General features: G+C 46.7%; 1 non-coding gene across 1 annotated transcript; it reads left to right on the top strand.

The window, feature by feature from the left end:
- Window positions 1-24,508: 24,508 nt before the first annotated feature.
- On the top strand, window positions 24,509-24,583 carry Trnat-ugu (transfer RNA threonine (anticodon UGU)). Its single transcript has one exon. It is a non-coding gene; the product is annotated as a tRNA-Thr (tRNA).
- Window positions 24,584-25,096: the final 513 nt, after the last annotated feature.

The following is a 25,096-nucleotide window of genomic DNA, read 5'->3' as shown; positions in this document are numbered from 1 at the left end:
TGAAGAATCCATGTTTTATCACCTGTGACTAAGTTCGGCAAATTTTGTCACTGTCAGCCTCGTGACACACAAGCAATTCCTCATAGGTGATCCTTTGCTGCTCTCTATGGTCATCTGCTAGGCGACGAGGACCACAGCACTCACGGATACATGTTCACGACTTGGTGGAACTATCGACTCGACTCGAGTTAGGCATGAACAGTGTGTGTCATGTCTTTACTCACTGCAGAGTAGTTATTGAACCAGGGCTCGACAGCTTGTGCCATGTCGGTAGTCGTTACCAATTCGGCATGCATAAAAAAATTAACAAAATTGGGATAAATGTTCGTTACTCAGTACCACTACTGACCTGGCCAGTGTGAGGCAACCCATGTGCCGTGTCGTTAGTCATTCCCAACTCGGATTGCAAGTACGGTAACGTAATGGAACAAGTATTTGTTGCTGAGTCAAACTCGACAGCGCGTACTTTGTCGTTACTCGTGCCAAACGGTCAGCATTAAAATTAACAAAACGGGGATACACATTTGCTACAGGGTATCACTACTGACTCGACCCGAATCACGCACAAATATCATGAGCCGCGTCGTCTCCCGTTACCTACTCAGGCTGCATCAGTATTAACAAAATTGAGATACACATTCTCCACCAATTGTTCCTACCAATTTGGACTGAGTCAGGCACGATTGGTGGCTTCAGTGTAGTTCTTCGATACCGAATCGGCCTGCATCGATATTAACAAAACTAGAATTAATATTCGTCACTTGGTGCCACAACTGACTCGATCCGAATAAAGTGCGGCCAGTGTGCGCCGCCTCGTTATTCGTTAACGGACCAGGCGCTACCCAGAGTAAAGTAACAGGATCTGTATTCGTTATACACTGAAACGCCAAAGAAACTGGTATAGGCATGTGTATTCAAATACAGAGCTATATAAACAGGCAGAATACTGTGCTGCGGTCGGAAACGCCTATATAAAAAAACGAGTGTCTGGCGCAGTTGGGCTCGCCGTTGTGGCCGAGCGGTTCTAGGCCCTTCAGTCCGGAACCGTACTGCTGCTACGGTCGCAGGTTCGAATCCTGCCTCGGGCATTGATGTGTGTGATGTGCTTAGGTTAGTTAGGTTTAAGTAGTTCGAAGTCTACGGGACTGATGACCTCACATGTTAAGTCCCATAGTGCTCAGAGCCATTTAACCATTTTGGCACAGTTGTTAGATCGGTTACTGCTGTTACAATGGCAGGTTATCAAGATTTAATTGAGTTTGAATGTGGTGCTATAGTCAGTGCACGAGCTATGGGACACAGCGTCCCCCATGAAGCGATGAATAGGGGATTTTCCCGAGCGACCACTTCACGAGTTTACCGTGAATATCAGGAATTCGGAAAACCATCGAATCTCCTACATCGCTGCGGCCAGAAAAAGATTCTGCAAGAAGGGGACCAAAGGCAATTGGGAGAGAATCGTTCAACGTGACAGAAGCGCAACCCTCCCTCAAAGTGCACAGATTTCGACGCTGGGCCATCAACAAGTGTCAGCGTGCGAACCATTCAACGAAACATCATCGATACAGGCTTTCCGAGCCGAAGGCACATTCTTTTAACCTTGATGACTGCACGATAGAAAGCTTTATGCCTCGCCTGGGCCCGTCAACACCGACATTGGACTGTTGATGACTGGAAACATGTTGCCTGGTCGGACGAGACTCGTTTCAAATTATATCAAGCGGAAGGACGTGTACGGGTATGGAGACAACCTCATAAATCCATTACCCCTGCATGTCAGCAGATACTACCCAAGCTGGTGGAGGCTCTGTAATGGTGTGGGGCGTGTGCAGTTGGAGTGACGTTGGACCCTTGATACGTCCAGACATGACTCTGACGGGTGATACGTACGTCCTGTCTGATCACCTGTATCCATTCATGTCCATTGTGCGTTCCGACGGATTTGGGCAATTCCAGCAGGACAATGCGACATTCCACACGTTGAGAATTGCTACAGAGCGGCTCCAGGAATACTCTTCTGAGTTTAAACACTTACGATGGCTACCAAACTCATGAGACATAAAAATTATTGAGCGTATCTGGGATGCCTTGCAACGTGCTGTTCAGGAGAGATCTCCACCCCCTTGTACTCTTGCGGATTTATGGAGAGCCCTGCGGGATTCATTGTGTCAGTTCCCTCCAGCACTGCTCCAGACTTTAGTCGAGTCCATGCCACGTCGTGTTATGGCACGTCTGCGTGCTCGAGAGGGTCCTACACGATATTAAGCGGATGTTCCTATTTCTTTGGCTCTTCAGTGTTGCTGTCGTCACCGAGACAGGTACCAACAGTGTGCGTCGTGTTGTTACTCGTTAACGACTCTGTCCGCCGAGGCGAACTGGTGAAATACGAAAACTTATCGGGATTGAAATGAGAAACGAATTTCCACGCTGGAGAGAAAACACGCTAAGACGACCGAAGCAGTGATGAGTCTCGTACAGTGTCAGTTACTCAGTGACGAATACATGCATCTTTCAACGTGGGTACTGATTTGGTTCTGTCGCAGCCCTGTCCTTCGGTTGTTCCCTCTTCCCGTGGTGCCGTGTGTTCGGCTGCTATGGCCGGCAGCCCAGCCTTTCGGCTCTCCGCCATCCATCAGCGGCTAGGCGCGGCGCGGCGCCGTCGCAGCCAATATTTGCCGTTTAATTAGCGGCCCAGCTGTCGATATCCAGCGCAGGCAGCCGCACAAAACAACGCCGCCAGCTCCACGGCGTTCCTTTGCCGCAGCGGCAGCGGCAGCGGCAGCGGGCTCGTCAGACTAATGGCAGCCTTGTATGGCGGGGTGAGGGGGAGGGCCGTGTACCAGGCGCCTTAACGCTCAGCCGCCTACGCCAACGACTCACGCTTGCAGTTGTGCACGGTATCACTTTAGACAGACATCGTAACCTCGCAAGTGGCGCCCTGAAAGTGTTTATCTTTTACTAACTTAATTTACATCCGATATGCTCGAGACAGACTGACGTTGAAGAGCCATTTACAGGTGAAAGGAAGGCAACTGTAAAGAAACCTTGGGTTGTTGTTGTTGTGGTCCTCAGTCCTGAGACTGGTTTGATGCAGCTCTCCATGCTACTCTATCCTGTGCAAGCTTCTTCATCTCCCAGTACCTACTGCAGCCTACATCCTTCTGAATATGCTTAGTGTATTCATCTCTTGGTCTCCCTCTACGATTTTTACCCTCCACGCAGCCCTCCAATACTAAATTGGTGATCCCTTGATGCCTCAGAACATGTCCTACCAACCGATCCCTTCTTCTGGTCAAGCTGTGCCACAAACTTCTCTTCTCCCCAATCCTATTCAATACTTCCTCATTAGTTATGTGATCTACCCATCTAATCTTCAGCATTCTTCTGTAGCACCACATTTCGAAAGCTTCTATTCTCTTCTTGTCCAAACTATTTATCGTCCATGTTTCACTTCCATACATGGCTACACTCCATACAAATACTTTCAGAAATGACTTCCTGACACTTAAATCTATACTCGATGTTAACAAATTTTTTCTTCTTCAGAAATGCTTTCCTTGCCATAGCCAGTCTACATTTTATATCCTCTCTACTTCGACCATCATCAGTTATTTTGCTCCCCAAATAGCAAAACTCCTTTACTACTTTAAGTGTCTCATTTCCTAATCTAATTCCCTCAGCATCACCCGACTTAATTCGACTACATTCCGTTATCCTCGTTTTGCTTTTGTTGATGTTCATCTTATATCCTCCTTTCAAGACGCTATCCATTCCATTCAACTGCTCTTCGAAGTCCTTTGCTGTCTCTGACAGAATTACAATGTCATCGGCGAACCTCAAACTTTTTATTTCTTCTCCATGGAATTTAATACCTACTCCGAACTTTTCTTTTGTTTCCTTTATTGCTTGCTCAATATACAGATTGAATAACATCGGGGAGAGGCTACAACCCTGTCTTACTCCCTTCCCAACAACTGCTTCCCTTTCATGCCCCTCGACTCTTATAACTGCCATCTGGTTTCTGTACAAATTGTAAATAGCCTTTCGGTCCCTGTATTTTACCCCTGCCACCTTTAGAATTTGAAAGAGAGTATTCCAGTCAACATTGTCAAAAGCTTTCTCTAAGTCTACAAACCTTGGGTAACAGGTGAAAACCTTCAATAGATTAACGAGGGAAGGAAGCGCAACATAGCACATGTAAGGACCGGAATATAGCAATATGCAGTAATAAGCGGAAACATTGTGACCACTCCTCACTGCCAGGTTTGACGCCCGCTGCTGACGTTGCGGGTATGTGACGCTTTATGGAAAGTATCTAAGAGCAGCAGAGATGGCTGACGATCACCCTAGCGAAGATACGCCCTACAGATGGGGAAATTCATTGAGATGAGCAAATTTGTCGAAGGACAGATTATTATTACGCAGAGCCTGTGAACGAATACCTCAAAAACGGTAAAGCTGGTCGAATGTTCACGTGCTGTTCTCATGAGGATCTACAGAAAGGAGTACAAGCACAGTGAAACTACCACTAGGCGCTAAATGGTTCGAAGTCCACGACTCTTCACAGAACGTGGAGTTCGGAGGATTGTGATAATGATTATGATGAGATCGCATACTCCGAGGAGCGTAGGGGACGATGACGGAGACACGCACCGCTGTACTAGGCAAGGTCCGAGGAAGACGACACAACAACACCTAGTCATCTCGAGGCAGTAAAAATCCCTAACCCCGCCGGGAATGGAACCCGGGCTTCCGTGCGCGGGAAGCTAGAACGCTACCGCAAGACCACGAGCTGAAGACCTGAGGATTGTGTGCTCTGTTAAGTAAGATCGATGGAGATCTATGGCATCTCTGCAAAAAGAGAGCAATGTTGATGCACGCACATATATTTCGGAGCACACCGTTCACCGTAGATTGTTGAAGATTGAACTCCGCAACAGCTTATATGTTGACCCAACGACAGCGTCAATTACGATTGCAGTGGGCTCGGGACAATCGGGATTCGACCGTCGATCAATGGAAACGTCTCAGTTGTTTGGATGCATAACATTTTTTCTACACTAGGTAAATAATCGTCTCTACTAACGCCGTCATCGAGGTGAACAGTGGTTGCCGGACCTTGTGACCGAGCGGTTCTAGGCGCTTCCGGAACCACGCTGCTGCTGCGATTGCAGGTTCGAATCTTGCCTCGGTCATGGATGTGTGTGATGTCCTTAGGTTTAAGTAGTTCTAAGTTCTAGGGGACTGATGACCACAGATGTTAAGTCCCATAATGCTCAGAGCCATTTGAACAATTTTGTTGCTCTGCCCTGCTCAATTGTTCTATGAGGTCGCCATCATGATTTAGTGTACGTAGTACTTGGTAATCGGAGGTATATTGGCAATTTCATTTGAACCTCAATCCACAGAATTTAGTTAACTAAAGTTATGAAGTGGTGGAGTTGGTCACAACTGAGAATTTGGTGCACCTAGTACATATTCTTTACGTTGTTGCGCTAGTTCCACATTAATTACAAACTTTACAACTGTCAAAAGACGCTACTGTCACTAGCCTAAGTATGGAAATTTTGTTAATTAACGCTAATCATAAATATAGTCCGAAATATTAATTAATATTTAATAACATAAATAGGAAGTATAGGCTGTGGCAACTGGTTAGAAGATAATTCTGACTTTGCCGATAGGTGGCTACTCTACAAATTTGTTGTTCACCAACATCTATTTTTCTCAAAACCTTGTTTATCTGATTTGGGCATTTGTGGTTCTCAGTGCCTCAAACGATCGCGGGAAAAATCTGTAGAAATGGAAAGAAAAATAATGATCATTGAAAATTAAAAAGGAAGAATTCAATATTAAGAGTGCCAGAGGAACTTCGCTGTTAACCCTTGCAATGATAAGGGGGAGGGAGACGGGTCCTTTGCTCCCAACGTTTCACAATACTGTAATCTAGTCACTTATTTTATAATTAGAAATTTCGAAAAATACTTATTGTTTTCTATGAATTCTTCTACCACGTTCCATAAACTTCGTCAAATTTTTCAGTTAAACTTAACACAAAAGTACAAGTCTCAGTAGTTGATGTTACTTTGCGCACTGAATGTCGTGGTAAATATTTCCATGTTAAGGGCCTTACTTATACATCAATATCTCTCTAAAAATTATTTTGGAAGTAAAAGTCACCAAGAATGCATAGAAACTGTATTTTCTACATATTTTTGTCTATGTCATTAAGTTGATAGTGTACGTATTGGAAATGTCTTATTATTGTTGAGAGTGTGCTGAAGGATATTTTCATGTTCTGAACCCCATTTACACATTAGCACCTCTTTAGAAAAGCATGTTGGTTAGTTAAAAAAAAAAAGGGGAGGAGGGAACAAACTACGAGGTCATCGGTCCCTTGCTCCCCGTAAAATAATTACACATGGGAAAGAAGAAAAGAAAGGAGACGTACAGCACAATAACAGAAAAAGGAAGAACCAAAAGAACGACAGAAGGACAACCATCACTACTATGGACAGAACAGGAAAAGAAAAGCACAGAGAGAAGCAAGAAACAGGTAGGAGGGGTAAAAACAAGAGAGCAGATGACCGTGGCTGGCCGACAACGAGAATAAAAAGGTCAAACCAGCCACTATGCGACACATTAAAACATCTACCCTAAAGGCATTAGAGTGGAGAATATAAAGGCACAAAGGACAAGCACTAAAACTTATATAGAATGATAAAACCCACTGCCGCGTATAAAACGTAAAACTAAACTAGCCGATGAGGCGTTATCAGCTAAAATTAACGGCAAGTCCGGTAACTGAAGAGTCTGTCGCAGGGCAGCCAAAGAAGGACAGCTCACAAAGATATGGGCCACTGTCAGCCGGATGCCGCAGCGACACTGACGTGGGTCATCTTGGCGCAGGAAGTAGCCGTGTGTCACCCGAGTGTGGCCAATGCGGAGCCGGCAGAGAACCACAGACACCCTGCGAGAGGCCCGCATGGAGGACTTAATGGCACGCAGTCTGTTGTGCGTGCTAAGGTTACGCCATTTCGCCTCCCACAGCCGCAAAACCTTGCGGCATAGCACTGAACGCAGGTCAGTTGCAGAGAAGCCGATCTCCATAAGCGGTTTACGCGTTGCTTGTTCGGCCAGCCTGTCGGCAAGTTAGTAGCCTGGGAGTCGGACGTGACGTGGGATCCAGACAAACACCACTGAACGACCGGACTGGGCATAGATGGACTCCTGGATGGTCGCTATCAAAGGATGACGAGGGTAGCACTGGTCGAGAGCTTGTAGGCTGCTCAAGGAGTAAGTACAACGAAAAAACGTCTCCCCAGGGCATGAGCGGAAGTGTTCAAGAGCACTAGATAAAGCCACCAGCGCAGCAGTGAAAACGCTGCAGCCATCTGGCAAGGAATTCTGTTCAATATGTACTTCATGGACATACGTGAAGCCGACGTGAGCATTAGCCATCGAGCTGTCGGTATAAACCATATCGTGGCCTCTTTACATGTCAAGAATTGAGAGGCAGCGGAGAGCGGCGGGGTTAACTGAGTGTTATAGGGCCATGTGAAAGGTCTAGGCGAAGCCGTGGCCTAGGCGTACACCATAGAGGTCTACGTGAATGGACATCAAGTATAGGTGGTGAAGGCAAGGCCTCCATTTCGGAAAGAAGGGATATGACACGAACTGCAACTGGAAGCCCTGACCTGGACCGCCGATGCGGGGGATGAACTGCTGTGGGTGGGGAAAGGAGAAGGTGATTCGGATGCACAGGAGAACTGCGAACGTGTGCAACGTAACTGGCCAGCAGCTGTGCACGCCTAAACTGCAATGGAGGGACTCCAGCCTCCTCCAGGACGTTAGTCACCGGACTCGTCCTAAAAGCTCCTGTCGCTAGGCGAACGCCACAGTGGTGCACTTGATCGAGTAAACGCAACACTGAGGGCGCCGCCGAAATGTAAACCAGACTCCCATTGGCGGGATTTAACAAGGGCTCTGTAGAACTGCAACAGCGTAGGGCGATCTGCAACCCGTTTGGTGTTGTTCAGGGAGCGGAGAGCATTGGGATGCTGCCAGGACTTCTGCTTAAGCTGACGAAGATGAGGAAGCCAAGTCAATTGGGCGTCGAAAACCAGTGCTAAGAATCAATAGGTCTCCACTACAGTGAATGGATCGTCATTAAGGTAAATTTCTGGTTCTGGATCAACGGTACGACGCCGACAGGTGCATAGCACATGACTTTGGATATGATGTCGCCAGGTGGTGTCATACGCTTTTCGTGAATCAGAAAAGACGGCAACCAAGTGTTGGCATCTGGAAAAGGCTGTTCGGATGGTAGACTCGAGGGACACAAGATTATGAGTGGTAGAGCGACCCTGGTGGAAGCCGCCCTGACATGGAGCCAGTAGGCCACGTAACTCCAGGACAGAATCCAACCGCCGACACACCATACGTTCCAGCAGCTTACGAAGAACGTTGGTGAGGCTGATGGGCCGATAGGTAACCACATCAAGCGGGCTTTTTCCGGATTTGAACACCGGAGTGATGGTGCTCTCCCACCATTGCGATGGAAAGACGCCATCGCACCAGATCCGGTTGAAGATGACGAGGAGATGTCGCTTGTAGTCAGATGAGAGATGTTTAATAATCTCACTGTGGAAGCGATCTAGCCCAGGAGCTGTATCGTGGCAACGTGCAAGGGCACTCAGGAGCTCCCACTCTGTAAATGGGGCGTTGTAAGATTCACTAAGGCGTGTAGTGAATGAGAGGACTTCCCCTTCCAGCCGCCGTTTGAGAGTGCAAAAGGCTGGGTGGTAATTCTCCGAGGCAGAGGCTCAAGCATAGTGCTCAGGAAAGTGCTCGGCAATCGCGTTTGCGTCGGTGGATAACATATCATTTACGTGAACACGGGGACACGTTTGATCTTTGCCCAGACTTTGGAAGGTGACGTATGGTACCCAATGGTCGTGATAAATCTCCCCCAACACTGCTGCTACCGTCGTTTGATATACTGGCGTACGCAGGCACAGAGTCCTTTAAAGGCTATGAGGTGCTCCAGGGAAGGGTGCCGCTTCTGCGCTGTAGAGCTCGCCGAAGCTCCTTAATTGCTTCAGTGACTTCCGGCGACTCCCAAAGGGACTGCCTTTTGCCGGGGGCACCCTAAACTGCCAGGGATCGTGTTTTCTGCCACAGCAACGATTGTTGTATCACCTGCTCAACAATCACATCGATGTTACCGTGTGAGGCGGATTCAACGGTGACAGCAGAGGTGAAACTTTCCCAGACCGCTTTGTTTAAAGCCCATCTGGGCAGGCGTCCATGGGTCTGATCCCTGCGCAGTGACAGGAAGATGGGGAAGTGCCACACAGGTCGTCATGTGCTCTCCAGTGGATAGATGGGATTCGTCCTGGGCTGCAAATTGATAAATCTATGGCCGAGTAGCTTCGGTGGCGGCCCCAGTATTTAAGAGGCAGAGGTCGATCTGAGACAGTAAAGTTTCGACATCTCTGCCTCAGCCAGTAAGTACAGTGACACCCCACAAGAGGTTATGGGCGTTAAAATCTCCCAAAAGTAGGAAAGGATTAGGAAGTTGATCAATCAGAGCAGTTAATACATTCAGGGATATTGCACCATCTGGAGGAAGACATACATTGCAGACAGTTATTTCCTGCATCGTCCTTATTCTGACTGCCACAGCCACACACACTGAGGCGTTTGAAGGGGCACAGTTTCACTACAGACTGAGTTTAGGACATAAACGCAAACTCCACCTGACACTCGATTAAAGTTGCTACGGTTGCTTTAGTATCCCTTACAGCCACAGAGAGCGGGGTCCGCATTTCTGGGAACCAGGTTTCCTGGAGGGCAATGCAGAAAGCAGGTGTAAAGCTTAACAGTTGCCGTAGCTCAGCCAGGTGGCGGAAAAAATCCGCCTCAAATACAGGGGAGGATGACGTCATCGTGAGACTGGGAAGGCATGGAACATTCAATGAGGGAGTTTACGACCCAGGGTCACCTGTGCCACTGAATTTTTGCCTGAGCAGTCTTATCCATACTGTCTGAGAGACAGCGAGATCTGGGTCCTCAGCGGACGCCAGAATCTCTACCTCATCCGCAGACACAGAGCTTGCAGGTAGCGGTGCCACCACAATTCCATTGATCTTGGGGACCTTCGTTTTTTGATTTCTCTCGCTGCTCCTTGGGTTTCCCTGGCTGGAAGGACTTTACTGATTCAGTCTCCAGGACTGAGGATGACTGTGAAGCCCTACGACCAGCTGCTTTTGGGCTCTTCAGCCACTGGTGGGTATCATATTTCCCACTAGCAGAAACCTGGGATCCGTTCGCAGCGAGAGGAGCCGAAGAAGACTCAGGCTTCTCTGGCTCAGAAGTGGAGACTGATATCCCTGATGGTTGGGGGGTTTTGCTCCAGAAGTAGGTGGTGTGGGAGCAACACGGAGGGAAGTAGCTCCCACCATCAAGGGAGCAGGTGTAGTCTTTTGGTTCTGAGAGGCGACAGGAATGCGGCGGGGCGACTACTGTTATCGTAGTGGCGGCGTGAGAGGAGGTCATAGCCACAGGATGTAGGCGCTCAAATTTCCTCTTAGCCTCAATGCAGGACAGTTGGTCCAGTTCTTATATTCCATGATTTTCCTCTCGGGGTAAAATACTGCAGTTTGGTGAGCGAGTTGAATGATGCTCTCTGCAGCTTACACCGATGGGAGGCATATTGGGATGTGGTGGACATCTACAACCTCGACATGTAATGCTGGAAGTACAGTGGGAAGAAATGTGGTCGAATTTCCAGTACTTAAAGCACCACTTGCGAGGTGGGGTGCACGGCTTGACGTCACAGCGGAAGACCATCACCTTGACCTTCTACGGCAATGTGTCTCCCTCGAAGGCCAAAATGAAGGCACCAGTGGCAACCTGATTATCCCCCAGACCCCGATGGACGCGCTGATCGAAATAAGCACTTAGCCACTCTAAATTGGCGCACAGCTCGCCGCCAGACTGCAAAAGAAGGTCCCTGTGGAATGTAATTATCTGAACCATATTTAAGCTCTTATAGGGCGTGATTGTCACAGAAACATCCCTCAACCGTCACAAGCGAGTAATGCCCGTGACTGGGCAGAGGATGCTGATTTTATCAAGACTGACCCAGAGCGCATTTTGGACAAGCCCTCCACCTCCCCAAACTTGTCCTCCAAATGCTCCACAAAAAACTGAAGCTTCATGGACATGAAAGACTCTCCATCAACTCTCGTACATACGAGGTACCAGGGCAAATAGGATTCACTTCCATCCTTAGCCTGGCATTCCTCCCATTGTCTGGCCAGGGAGGTAAACTATTTGGTGTTATATTTCTTCGCACTGAAGTCAGACTTTGCACGCTTAGAGACTGCTGGCGGCGGACCACCAGCAAGACATGATGTACTACGCTTCATGGCATGTCATCAGCCCTGATGCCACCAACTCCGACCAGCCCTCCCCCCCCCCTCCCCCCCTCCCCTACAGGTGCCATCCAGCCTCAGCAAGGGGCACCTAGCAGGATAGACATTGCCGGGAGTACCGATACCCAGGGGATGGGCATCTACTCCATGGCATGCCTGGGGAGTTCACGGCGGAGGCATCAGCAGAGCGATTTCTGTGTTGTCAGGGGGCTACAACCAACAGGGTACATGGCGGTCCAACAAGAACGGACTGGCTGTCGTGCTGGATAAGAGGTGCTAAGAAGTCCATTCTCATCGTCCGCGAGCAAAGCGACGCTGCGTAGTGTATGGTGGAAAACGCAACCAGGAAGGTGTCCTCGCCGAAGAGATGGAGAATGAGCAGGACTAAAAAATTGACTCTGAGCACAATGAGACTTAACATCTGAGGTCATCAGTCCCCTAGAACATAGAACTACTTAAACCTAACTAACCTAAGGACATCACACACATCCATGCCCACGGCAGGATTCGAACCTGCGACCGAAGCGGTCGCGCGGTTCCAGACTGTAGAGACTAGAATCGCTCGGCCACCTCGGCCGGCAATGAGTGGGACTGCAATGCGACGACGAGAAAGTGGCTAAAGATTCCATTGCACGATAGACACGATGCACCATGTAAAGCGACGTTCTCCAGTTATCTCGCTCTTCGGGAAAATTTAGAAAGATGTAGGTCAAACCCGACAGGAGACCGTAACATAAAGGCCGAAACGTGTGAGACTCCTTTCAGTAGCCTCTTAATACAGGCAGGAATACCTCGGGCCTATTCTAACCCCCGGACCACCATGGGAAAAAAGCATGTTGTTAAAATAATTCAACAAGAACTAATGAATTTAATTTTTTAAATTTTTTTTGGGGGGGGGGGGGGTGGGAGTGGGCACGAAATATTTCCCCCTTGGAAAATGCTTTGGTATTGCTCGGCTTAAACGTAGAGCAGAGAGCGGATAGGTGGTAAAAGTATATTGAAAGCCGCTTCAAGGGGAGAAACTGTAGGATGGAGTGGCTGAGGAAGGACTGGGAGTCACTACGGATGACACAGGTGATCCAGTATTACAGTCAGAGTTTAACAGTCTTGGAAGACTTACGATTAAACAAGGCGGGAGGCATAGATAATTTTCCTTTGAAATATCTGAATTTACTGAGAGAAATAGCAGCCAAACTCCGATCAAATTGATGCTTAGTATGTATGAGAGGAGACATACCGTGTGACTTTCGGGAAAATAACAATCCCGAAGAAAGCTAAGGTGTGTAAGTGCGAAAATAATTATGCAGTCGACTTAACATTCCATGCATCCCAGTCACTGTCAAGAGTAATGTACAGAAGAAGTGGGTCTGTTTGATTATGATTATTTTGGTTTTAGGAATGGTAAAGACACCAAAGAGTCATTTCTTATGATGAGCTTAATAATGGAAGAAAGACACATGGAAAATGAAAGTTCCTTCATTGGACTTGTCGAGCTAGAGAAAGTGTTCAAAAGTGTAAATTTGTTCAAGAAGTTCGAAATTCTCAGAAAAACAAATATAAGTAATGGAGGAAGACTGGTAACACTCGATATGTGGAAGGACCATGAAGGAATAAGAAGAATGGAATACCAAGGAAGATGTGCTTGTACTAAAAAGGATGAGAGACAAGGATGCAGCCTTTCTTCCCTACAGTTCAGTCTGTTCATCAAAGAAGCAGTTTTGGAAATAAAAGAAAGGCTCTGGAGTGCAATTAAAATGATGTGTGAAAGAATATCACCACAACCATCTGCTGATAACATTTCTATCCTTAGTAGAAGCGAAAATAAATTGCAGAACTGTCTACTGAATACAGAATATGGACTAAGAGTAAACCAAAGGAAGACGAAAGTGATAAGGAGTAGCAAATATGGGATTAGTAATAAAATTAACGTCAAAATTATTGACCAAAAAGTACACTAAGTGAAGGAATACTGCTACCTCGGATACAAAGTAACGCATGACCGATGAAGCGAGGAGGACAAAAATAACAGTTAAGCACTCGCAAAAATGGCATTCATGGCCATAAATAAGTCTTATAGTACAAAAGAATTTGCCTTAATTTCAGGAAGAAATTTCTTAAAATGTACGTCTGGAGCACAGAACTGTATCTAAGTCAATATTTGACTGAGTTACAAGGTGAAAAGAAGAGAATCGAAGCGTTCAAGATGTGATGCTATTGAAGGAGACTGAAAATTAGATGGAATGTTATGATAAGGATTCAGGAGGTTCTCCGCAGAATCTGGGAGGAGAGAAAAATGTAGAAACATTGACAAGAGGAAGGGATAGGCCGACAGGACATGTGTTTAGACATCAGCGAATAGCTTCCACTGTACTAGAGGGCACTATGCAGTGTAAAAACGTTAGGGAAAAACGAAGACTGGAATATACTCAACAAATAATTCAGGACGTTGGTTGTTGGTGCTACTCTGAGTAGAAGAGGCTGCTACAAAAGTGAAATTTCTGTGGGCAGCATCAAACTAATCAAACAACTGATGACAAAAATAGAAATACAAATACTGAAAACTACCTTTAAACGTTTGCTTCCCAGCGGAAGTCAAACGACAGTCAAACCTTCACACTAAGACAAATTTTAGAAAAATCATTTGAATTCGGGAGTGACACGTGTAACATCTGTATTGACTACAAGTCAGATTACGACACCTTAGACCGACAGTAAGTGTGCCGTGCTTTGACTGAACTGAGAACTCCTGGGGAAACTGGTAAGGCAATGAATGAGGTGGAGAGCAATTAAGAACTGTAGGAACGGTGTCCGATTCACAAGAGGGTGAAGACAGTGTAAGTCAATGAGATACGCTAGTGTGGGTTCTCTTTAATGTTGCCTTGGGCGAAAGTTATGAGGGATGACAACCTGCAGAGTAGGGAAACGGTCTTTTATAAACCACGCATACAATCGCTCATGCCGATGACATAGATAGACACTGAAGGAGACATTCATCGCACTTGAGCAGGCCTGTAGGGTTGCAGGAGTGAAAATGAACCAGCGGAAAACAAAACATATGGCCGCTGAGAAAGCACGCAAGGGGAACATTCAATCATTTTGGGCAATTATATTTTTGAGGAAGTTGAATAGTGTAACTAAGTTGGATCCAGAGTAACCCACTCAGATGAAGCCTCTTAGGAAAGTAAATACACTCCTGGAAATGGAAAAAAGAACACATTGACACCGGTGTGTCAGACCCACCATACTTGCTCCGGACACTGCGAGAGGGCAGTACAAGCAATGATCACACGCACGGCACAGCGGACACACCAGGAACCGCGGTGTTGGCCGTCGAATGGCGCTAGCTGCGCAGCATTTGTGCACCGCCGCCGTCAGTGTCAGCCAGTTTGCCGTGGCATACGGAGCTCCATCGCAGTCTTTAACACTGGTAGCATGCCGCGACAGCGTGGACGTGAACCGTATGTGCAGTTGACGGACTTTGAGCGAGGGCGTATAGTGGGCATGCGGGAGGCCGGGTGGACGTACCGCCGAATTGCTCAACACGTGGGGCGTGAGGTCTCCACAGTACATCGATGTTGTCGCCAGTGGTCGGCGGAAGATGCACGTGCCCGTCGACCTGGGACCGGACCGCAGCGACGCACGGATGCACGCCAAGATTGTAGGATCCTACGCAGTGCCGTAGGGGACCGCACCGCCACTTCCCAGCAAATTAGGGACACTGTTGCTCCTGGGGTATCGGCGAGGACCATTCGCAACCGTCTCCATGAAGCTGGGCTACGGTCCCGCACACCGTTAGGCCGTCTTCCGCTCACGCCCCAACATCGTGCAGCCCGCCTCCAGTGGTGTCGCGACAGGCGTGAATGGAGGGACGAATGGAGACGTGTCGTCTTCGGCGATGAGAGTCGCTTCTGCCTTGGTGCCAATGATGGTCGTATGCGTGTTTGGCGCCGTGCAGGTGAGCGCCACAATCAGGACTGCATACGACCGAGGCACACAGGGCCAACACCCAGCATCATGGTGTGGGGAGCGATCTCCTACACTGGCCGCACACCACTGGTGATCGTCGAGGGGACACTGAATAGTGCACGGTACATCCAAACCGTCATCGAACCCATCGTTCTACCATTCCTAGACCGGCAAGGGAACTTGCTGTTCCAACAGGACAATGCACGTCCGCATGTATCCCGTGCCACCCAACGTGCTCTAGAAGGTGTAAGTCAACTACCCTGGCCAGCAAGATCTCCGGATCTGTCCCCCATTGAGCATGTTTGGGACTGGATGAAGCGTCGTCTCACGCGGTCTGCACGTCCAGCACGAACGCTGGTCCAACTGAGGTGCCAGGTGGAAATGGCATGGCAAGCCGTTCCACAGGACTACATCCAGCATCTCTACGATCGTCTCCATGGGAGAATAGCAGCCTGCATTGCTGCGAAAGGTGGATATACACTGTACTAGTGCCGACATTGTGCATGCTCTGTTGCCTGTGTCTATGAGCCTGTGGTTCTGTCAGTGTGATCATGTGATGTATCTGACCCCAGGAATGTGTCAATAAAGTTTCCCCTTCCTGGGACAATGAATTCACGGTGTTCTTATTTCAATTTCCAGGAGTGTAGATATTAACAGCGAGACAAAACTTGACCAACGATTTATCCTAGAAGATATGTTGAAGAAAAGTACACCTAGGTTCTATAACATAAGTATATTTAGATAAAGCTTTTCAGGAAAAGTCCACAAAGATCAGAAAATTCACACCTCCGCCAAATTTGATGTCGCTAGAACCAATGATTTGGACTGGGCGTCGAGTCTTAGATTGCACCGTCTTCGGTCCCCTGCCACACTGCATAAGATCAGTGGATAATTCAATATTCTACTTCGCCAAACGGGGACCAGACATATGCAGAAACACCTCATCGCCACGGAAAGAGACCTTACCGCAACGCATAGGACACTGCATATCGCAGGGCACCGACAGAGTGAGTGGACGAACACAACCGTTGCACGCTCAGGCCACAGAAACAGGTAGCCCGAACAGTCTGTTAAAATATGATTACTAAAAAGGAGAGGATAAATATAGCGCCCCACCAATTTTGACGAGTTTCGCCATACGCGTCGGGGAAAACGTGAAAGTAAATCCCATGAAAGGTTTAGTTGCTACACATCTATTTTTGATAAAATTTGGAATCGTTAGGAAACTTCAAAGTACACCAAAAATTTCTGATACGTACAAGAAATTATTATTTAATCGCATGCATATACACTTAAAGACAATAGCCCCTGATAAATGAAGTACTGTCTACGTTGTATGAGGCTACCATTTAGATTCAGTCATCTGTCAGAGCGCGTGGTTCCATCCAAATTTTTACTCCTGCTAAGACGCAATGGTAAAAAAAATGCAACTTCTTGTTATACGCTTTCTTTGTTATACCCTACCTCTATTAATCATTGGCTCTATACTTTTCCGTATACACACAGAATTCCGAATATGTTATTCCACTTTATATTATACAATACTTTTCCTATATTTGCTGCACTGAGCCTTAATTTGAGATATTGTTGTACGCAATACGAATTCTGATTCTTGAACGTATTTATCAAGTGTATCCTAATCGAATGCTTAAAAATAGGACTGCTTGTTTCAAGAGATGTTACTCCACAACTTTATAGTATTCCAAGTCAACCATGTCTCTCCTTCTCATCCACACCATATCACTAGGACTAAATGACTGTCCTATTTTCCCAGTAATTTCATACAAATAAGGGACACGTGTTCACAAGATATGGTTGAAACTGCACTAGGCGTTCCTGCGTTATGCTTTTATGACATCCTTTTTCATCCCTGGCCTAAGGCATAGAGATGATATGGATGTCTTACTGTCACAGTGATATGTGTACAAAGTTTGGTAGCTTCTGTCGTTACAGGTATGTACCAATACGTCGCTGGCCCCATGCACCCCAGCTCTTAAGAATGCAAATTTTTTGGAACTGTCGGCAGTGAGCCTAACGACCCCTAAAACGGTGGGTTCGATACCTTATCGGATGGTAACAAAAGAATTTTAGATGTCATTGCTCCTCAACGCCACACCCACACCTACCGATGCTAATGGTATAGACTACTAGCCAAACAGCAGTTTACAATGATAGCGGATTAGTCCTTAGATCTGTTCCGAAAAGGCGCTCTAGTCATTCATTGCTCGCTGAGGTCGCACATGGGAACTGTAACTCAAAATATTAGCTTACTTTATTGTTGTTGTTGTGGTCTTCAGTCATGAGACTGGCCCGATGCAGCCCTCCATGCTACTCTAACCTGTGCAAGCTTCTTCATCTCCCAGTACCTACTGCAGCCTACATCCTTCTGAATCTGCTTAGTGTATTCATCTCTTGCTCTCCCTCTACGATTTTTACCCTCCACGCTGCCCTCCAATACTAAATTGGTGATCCCTTGATGCCTCAGAACATGTCCTACCAACCGATCCCGTCTTCCGGTCAAGTTGTGCCACAAACTTCTCTTCTCCCCAATCCTGTTCAATACTTCCTCATTAGTTATGTGATCTACCCATCTAAACAATAAACTGGCACACAATATTTTTATTTCCAGCGCAACGCAATCTGACTTTCAATAATCCCTACAAAAGAATGGCAGTGATTAACAATAACCTATACCTTTCATGAATGATTTACCTCACAAAAATCTTCGTTACTCGAACTGCTGCAATACAAATGGCACCAATATTTACCTTAATAGTGTTCAAAAGTCATAATATATCAGTTCATGACATCCAGTCTTACAAATATCCTTTTTCTGACGGACACACGTCAAGATCTCTCTCCCCACATCCACCACTGCTGGCTGCTCACCTCCTATTGCGCAACGCTACGCGCTGTTCCCATCCAACTGTGCAACACTACAATAGTGAATATTCCAATAATGCAAACCAACCACAGACAGCACACAGCAAAGTCAGTGATTTTCATACAGAGCGCTACGTGGCGTTACTAACATGAAAACCTAAACAGCCTACTCGCACAGCACCACATCTTTATCAACTTCAACAACTGGTTGGTCCTGCACTGAGGTCACGAACTGGGATAGAACTCTTCCTTGCTGAGGTGTATATTGATCTCAATACGAGAACAGCCGGCCGGAGTGGCCGAGCGGTTCTGGGCGCTACGGTCGCAGGTTCGAATCCTGCCTCGGGCATGGATGAGTGATGTCTTTAGGTTAGTTAGGTTTAAGTAGTTCTAAGTTCTAGGGGACTTATGACCACAGCAGTTGAGTCCCATAGTGCTCAGAGCCATTTGAACCATTTGAACGAGAACACTGCAGAGCTGATAGGAGAGTCATGGTCTCCAGCGGTGCTTCTCATATCTCGTTGCGGATTGCAGCAAGCCCTCACTAACGGCTGTGGAATCGATATGCGCTGCCAACTTTGGTGTGGCACCACGAGCTATGGACGATACCACAGTGGAACATGTGGCACGCACGTCTCCAACCTTTCTGCCAATTATTGTTAGTAAACTAATTCTGATAATTTCGCTGCTTCTTCATCCAAACAGCCCCACGAGGCAGAACGGATCCGGTTACCTCAGAAAACTCCAAGGGGATACCGGGAATCTAACCTGTGTCCTTCTGTAGCGAAGACAGCGATGCTGGCTATTCATCTACGGAGGCAGTCAACCTCCTCCTTCCCCCCAACCCCTCCCCGCCACACAAACACAGAACGGCGTAGTTTTGTACAAAAGGATATACGAATGAGTCACATCGCTGGCATCGGGTTCTACACATATCTGGTGACTACTTTGACGGACAGTAACAGGTGCAAACATGTAACTCTTTTGTATCGGTTAATGGTTCAAATGGCTCTGAGCAGTATGGTACTTAACTTCTGAGGCCATCAGTCCCCTAGAACTTAGAACTACTTAAACCTAACTAACCTAAGGACATCACACACAGCCAAGCCCGAGGCAGGATTCGAACCTGCGACCGCAGCGGTCGCGCGGTTCCGGATTGTAGCGCCTACAACCGCTCGGCCACCCTGGCCGGCTGTATCGGTTATGAATAATTAGTTGCCACTATTTAAGTTCCAAACCCTCGTATAAATTTGGTTGAAACTGCTTAAGATGGTCACGAGGTGTGCTGCTATGTCAGTCCCTTTTCACCCGCCCCGCCCCCTATGAGATGTAGGCAGTTGTAATCCCATCAGCAGCCTTCGCGTGAGTGTGCGCACCTCATTGAAAATTCATATCAGTCGTATGAGTGCTATGGAAGACGAAAACACAAACGTTCATTTTCATATATTTAATTGTTCAGCATTATCCAGGTCAAAAAAGCTATTGTAGTCTCAGTACAGGTAACTATAACAACGGCAGTAGAAAGTAACCAAGACTTCTGCCGCTTCTACGCTGAGCCATAAAGTCGCGTTTCCACCGGCTGGGGATTCTGTTATTCAGTGAGGGGAGACACCGGAACGGCGATAAAGCGAATACGTAAGAGCGTGCCGGGCAATTTTTCCGCGGAATCTGAAAGATGGATGCCCCGGATGAAGCAGTGCCCTAGGCGCGGCGCGGCGCCGCGCAGCTGGCGGTATTGGCCGCTTTAGAGCCGGCAGAGCCGCTTTACGACCGGGCCGAGCCGAGCTGAGCCGAGCCATGCCCCGTCTGACGGCGACGCCACGCGGACAGAGACGTCGCCGCCGCCGCAGCTGCCGTGGGCCGACACCGCTCTATTACCGCCGGCGAAAGCCTCCCCAAAAATCTCTATACACTGTGCCTGCTTCACCGGGGTAGCGCACTTTGTTGGCCCCGTATTAAAGTCGTAAACTTTGTCAGCGATTTCGATTCAAGTATTACAAGAGTGTTGAGGTGTCTTCTACACAGAATACATGCGTCTATTTTATTAAAAACCGTTTGGGGTTTTAATATACAGGATGCACTGTTTCGGTTAAGTATGGCCAACTCGCAGGTTGCAGTCATTATGGGTTCATTCACCGGACTTTACCTGATTTAAGTAGGGCGACAAACCAACAGTAATATTAGCCCTGATTTTCCCCCACCAACACTAATTTTGTAAAAAAAAAAAAAAAATAGCTGGTAGCCAAGATCGCACGAATTCTTTTTATTCCATGATTAACGGTTTCGGCGAAATTAAAGCCGCGTTCATCGGATCTAGGGAGGCAGAAAACACTATAAAAGTGGGCTTGTATTCCGCTTATATACACTACTGGCCATTAAAATTGCTACACCAAGAAGAAATGCGGATGATAAACGGGTATTCATTGGACAAATATATTATACTAAAACTGACATGTGATTACATTTTCACGCAATATGGGTGCATAGATCCTGAGAAATCAGTACCCAGTACAACCACCTCTGGCCGTAATAACGGCCTTGATACGTCAGGGCATTGAGTGAAACAGAGCTTGGATGGCGTGTACAGGTACAGCTGTCCATGCAGCTTCAGCACGATGCCACAGTTCATCAAGAGTAGTGACTGGCGTATTGCTCGGCCGCCATTGACGAGACGTTTTCAATTGGTGAGATATCTGGAGAATGTACTGGCCAGGGCACCAGTCGAACATTTTCTGTATCCAGAAACGCCCGTACAGGACCTGCAACACGCGGTCGTGCATTATCCTGCTGAAATGTAGGGTTTCGAAGGGATCGAATGAAGGGTAGATCCGTAGGTCGTAACACATCTGAAATGTAACGTCCACTGTTCAAAGTGCCGTCAGTGCGAACAAGAGGTGACCGAGATGTGTAACCAATGGCACCCCATACCATCACGCCGGCTGATACGCCAGTATGGCGATGACGAATACACGCTTCCACTGTGCGTTCCCCGCGATGTCGCCAAAAATGGATGCGACCATCATGATGCTGTAAACAGAACCTGGATTCATCCGAAAAAATGACGTTTTGCCATTCGTACACCCAGGTTCGTCGTTGAGTACACCATCAGAGGCACTCCTGTCTGTGATGCAGCGTCAACGGTAACCGCAGCCATGGTCTCGGAGCTGATAGTCCATGCTGCTGCAAGCGTCGTCGAACTGTACGTGCAGATGGTTGTGGTCTTGCAAACGTTCTCATCTGTAGACCCAGGGATCGAGACGTGGCTGCACGATCCATTACAACCATGCGGTTAAGATGCCTGTCATCTCGACTGCTAGCGATACGAGGCCGTTGGGATCCAGCACGGCGTTGCGTATAATCCTCCTGAACCCACAGATTCGATATAATGCTAACAGTCATTGGATCTCGACCAACGCTAGCAGCAATGTTGCGATATGGTAAACCGCAATCGCAATAGGCTACAATCCGACCTTTATCAAAGTCGGAAACGTGATGGCACCCATTTCTCGTCCTTACACGAGGCATCACAAAAACGTTTCACCAGGCAACGCCGGTCAACTGCTGTCTGTGTATGAGAAATCGGTTGGAAACTTTCCTCATGTCAGCACGTTGTAGGTGTCGCCACCGGCGCCAACATTGTGTGAATGCTCTGAAAGCTAATCATTTGCATATCACAGCATCTTCTTCCTGCTGATTAAATTTCGCGTCTGTAGCACGTCATCTTCGTGGTGTAGCAATTTTAATGGCCAGTAGTGTACATACCTTAGGACACATACAGGTTACAACATCAAGGCAAACAAAAGTGATATTATTAGCCCGCATCTCGTGGTCGTGCGGTAGCGTTCTCGCTTCCCACGCCCGGGTTCCCGGGTTCGATTCCCGGCGGGGTCAGGGATTTTCTCTGCCTCGTGATGGCTGGGTGTTGTGTGCTGTCCTTAGGTTAGTTAGGTTTAAGTAGTTCTAAGTTCTAGGGGACTTACGACCACAGCAGTTGAGTCCCATAGTGCTCAGAGCCATTTGAACCATTTTTTTGAAAAAGTGATATTAATAGTTGTCTATAACATGCAGGCCCTACAAAATTGTCGTAAGTAGCACATAGGCGTCCATGAGAGATGACATTATAAATGTTAAGTGTCTCCATCACATACAAGCACAAGCTAGGTACTACCGCGACTCCGGCTCTGTTCTTACACTACAGGCCGCGTCGCGAGATGGCGCTAGCAGAAGGGCCGCCAATGAATGTCACAGCTCGCGTCATAACAGGCACTGCGTGTGTGGTAACACTACGTCATTACGGCTTGTACATATTTCTAGAGATTACTGTATCGCGTAAACATATACAAACCTTATGAAAGCTGCAGACCATCACAATTGCACATCTGTCTTCTCACATATACTACATATCGAAATCAAATGCAAATTTCATGTTGGATTACAAAAATGCGCACCTGTCTGGTCCTGTACGTAATACGATACGATCATAGATAGATATTTTATGGGATCTGCAGGGCTATACACAGCACATCAGTCTGGTGATATATAAAATCTACCGAGAGTATATACAAATTTGAAGGACATTACAGGGTTACACAGTGCATAGCCGTTTGGTCATATAAAAATACCAATAAAACACACCTTGCGTATGAGCACAGATTTTTCCGGTCATATCAAATGCACATCTGCCTGTTACATATAAAACATACCGAAAAGAAATGCAGATTTTCTGGAACTGCCCAGTTACACAAGTACACATCTGTCTGGTCACATATAAAACCCACCAAAATTCATATATATATATATATATATATATATATATATATATATATATATATATGTAAGAACACTGTAGGGTTACACAAATGCATATCAGCCTATTCATATATTAAAAACTTACGACAATTTTATAAGGCCTGAGTGTAATAGGCAACTATTAATATCGCCAATGTTTGCCTTGATGTTGTAACCCGTATGTGTCCTAAGGTATTTAACTACATTTATGTGTGTACATGCTATATAAGTGGAATCCAAGCCCACTTTTATAGTGTTTTCCGTCCTCCCTCGATCCGATGATGGCGGCTTTAGTTTCGCCGAAATCGGTAATCACGGAATAAAAAGAATTCCTGCGATATTGGCTGCCGGTTTATTGCTTTACAAGCATCTAGATCACTCGCTCATGAGCACAATGTGCTCCCTACAAAACTAAGTTTATCGTGCAGTATCTCCTCCTGTGATTATAGTAAGGCGAGCTAATAGTCTGTAAGAGAACTGAAAGACCCTTCACTAGATCTTCATCATGTACAGTCTCTTCAGCAGGTGTTAACCGAATCATAATTATTTTTTTTCTTGAGACGTTTTAATCTCATCTTTACCTACAATAATGATGGAAGCTCAAGAAATGAATTAAAATTTGGGCAATGTCCAGGGCGAACCCAATCTTCCGGTTTGTATTAGGAAGGGCACTGGACTAAGGTAATCGATGCAACTCTGTTAGTTGTAATGCTGTGGAGGTGTAATGACTAGCATACCTGACTAGTATGCAAGGAGATCTAGGTTCAATTTTTGGCTATGGCACAAATTTTATTTCACTTCTTCAGCTTCCATCATTAACAAAACATGTTGTGTCTATTGGCCTCCAGGGCTCCTTAATTAAAAATTAAAAGTGGTGAAGTTCCATCCTCTACACCTAAGGGCTTCTTTCTCCATACACACAATGTATAGGTGTTCTTGAAATCCCAATTGTCAATCATTAAACATACCATGAGTGTAATATGCTTCCTGTTCAACCCCACGATTGCAGGACTTCTCTTTAAACACGGTTTCGACATCATTGTCTTGCCATGTTCTTGTTTTGATCCAGATACGTATGAGGACGAGCTAAAAAGAAATACTCCCGGATTTTTTATGGGCAGCTATTATAATTTTTCAGATAAAGTGAACTTTATGAACAATTTACGTGTTTACATGAGGATGGTATCTGTTCTTTCGGTCAGATACCATCTTCATATAGTTAAGGCTAACCGGCCATTGACCTTCTTCTTCTGTGCTGGATGCACATGCAGTGCCCGAACTCTTACGGGACTCAGTAAGATTGTCTGCCGCGAGTAATGAGTGTAGTGGGCAGGGGCACTACGAATGTAGTGTGTGGACATTGAGTTGGGAATGTGGGTCTCACGGGGAGCGTGCAAGGGATAAATCCCTGCAGTCGCACTATTCTCTGTGCCCTCGGTGGCTCAGATGGATAGAGCGTCTGCCGTGTAAGCAGGAGATCCCGGGTTCGAGTTCCGGTCAGGGCACACATTTTCAACTGTCCCCGTTGATGTATATCAACGCCTGTCGACAGCTTAAGGTTTTTATTTTATTATCATTTCATCTACGTGTTTATTCTTCATGTTTACATATTTGCATTGCTCTGGCGCTAGAGGGCTCCTAACTGTAGAGTGTAATATGGAGGTCTGTGAGAAACAGAGTGCTGTAATTGGGTTTCGAATTCGAAGGGTTCGTCCATACACGGAGCACCCTCTCATTCAGCATGACAATGCTAGACCGTGCATGAGAGCTGCAACATCAGGAACAATCCGGTGCCTTGGGTTCGCTCTCATCGATTGTCCTCAAAACACACTTTCGAGTACTTCATTCTGATAGTGATGAAGCTATGCAATCAGAGGTGAGGTTCTGACTCCGCCAACAAGGTCAGAGAGTCTACAGTTGCTATATCAATAGACTGATGTCTCGCTGGGAGAAATGTGTTCGTCACCAGGTTCAAAATGGTTCAAATGGCTCTGAGCACTATGGGACTTAACATCTGA

This window comes from Schistocerca serialis, chromosome 4 (genome assembly GCF_023864345.2).
Source record: "Schistocerca serialis cubense isolate TAMUIC-IGC-003099 chromosome 4, iqSchSeri2.2, whole genome shotgun sequence".
Classification (NCBI taxonomy): Eukaryota; Metazoa; Arthropoda; class Insecta; order Orthoptera; family Acrididae; genus Schistocerca; species Schistocerca serialis.
The sequence above is the reverse complement of the archived record's forward strand: the minus strand, read 5'-3'. Positions and strand labels throughout refer to the sequence as shown.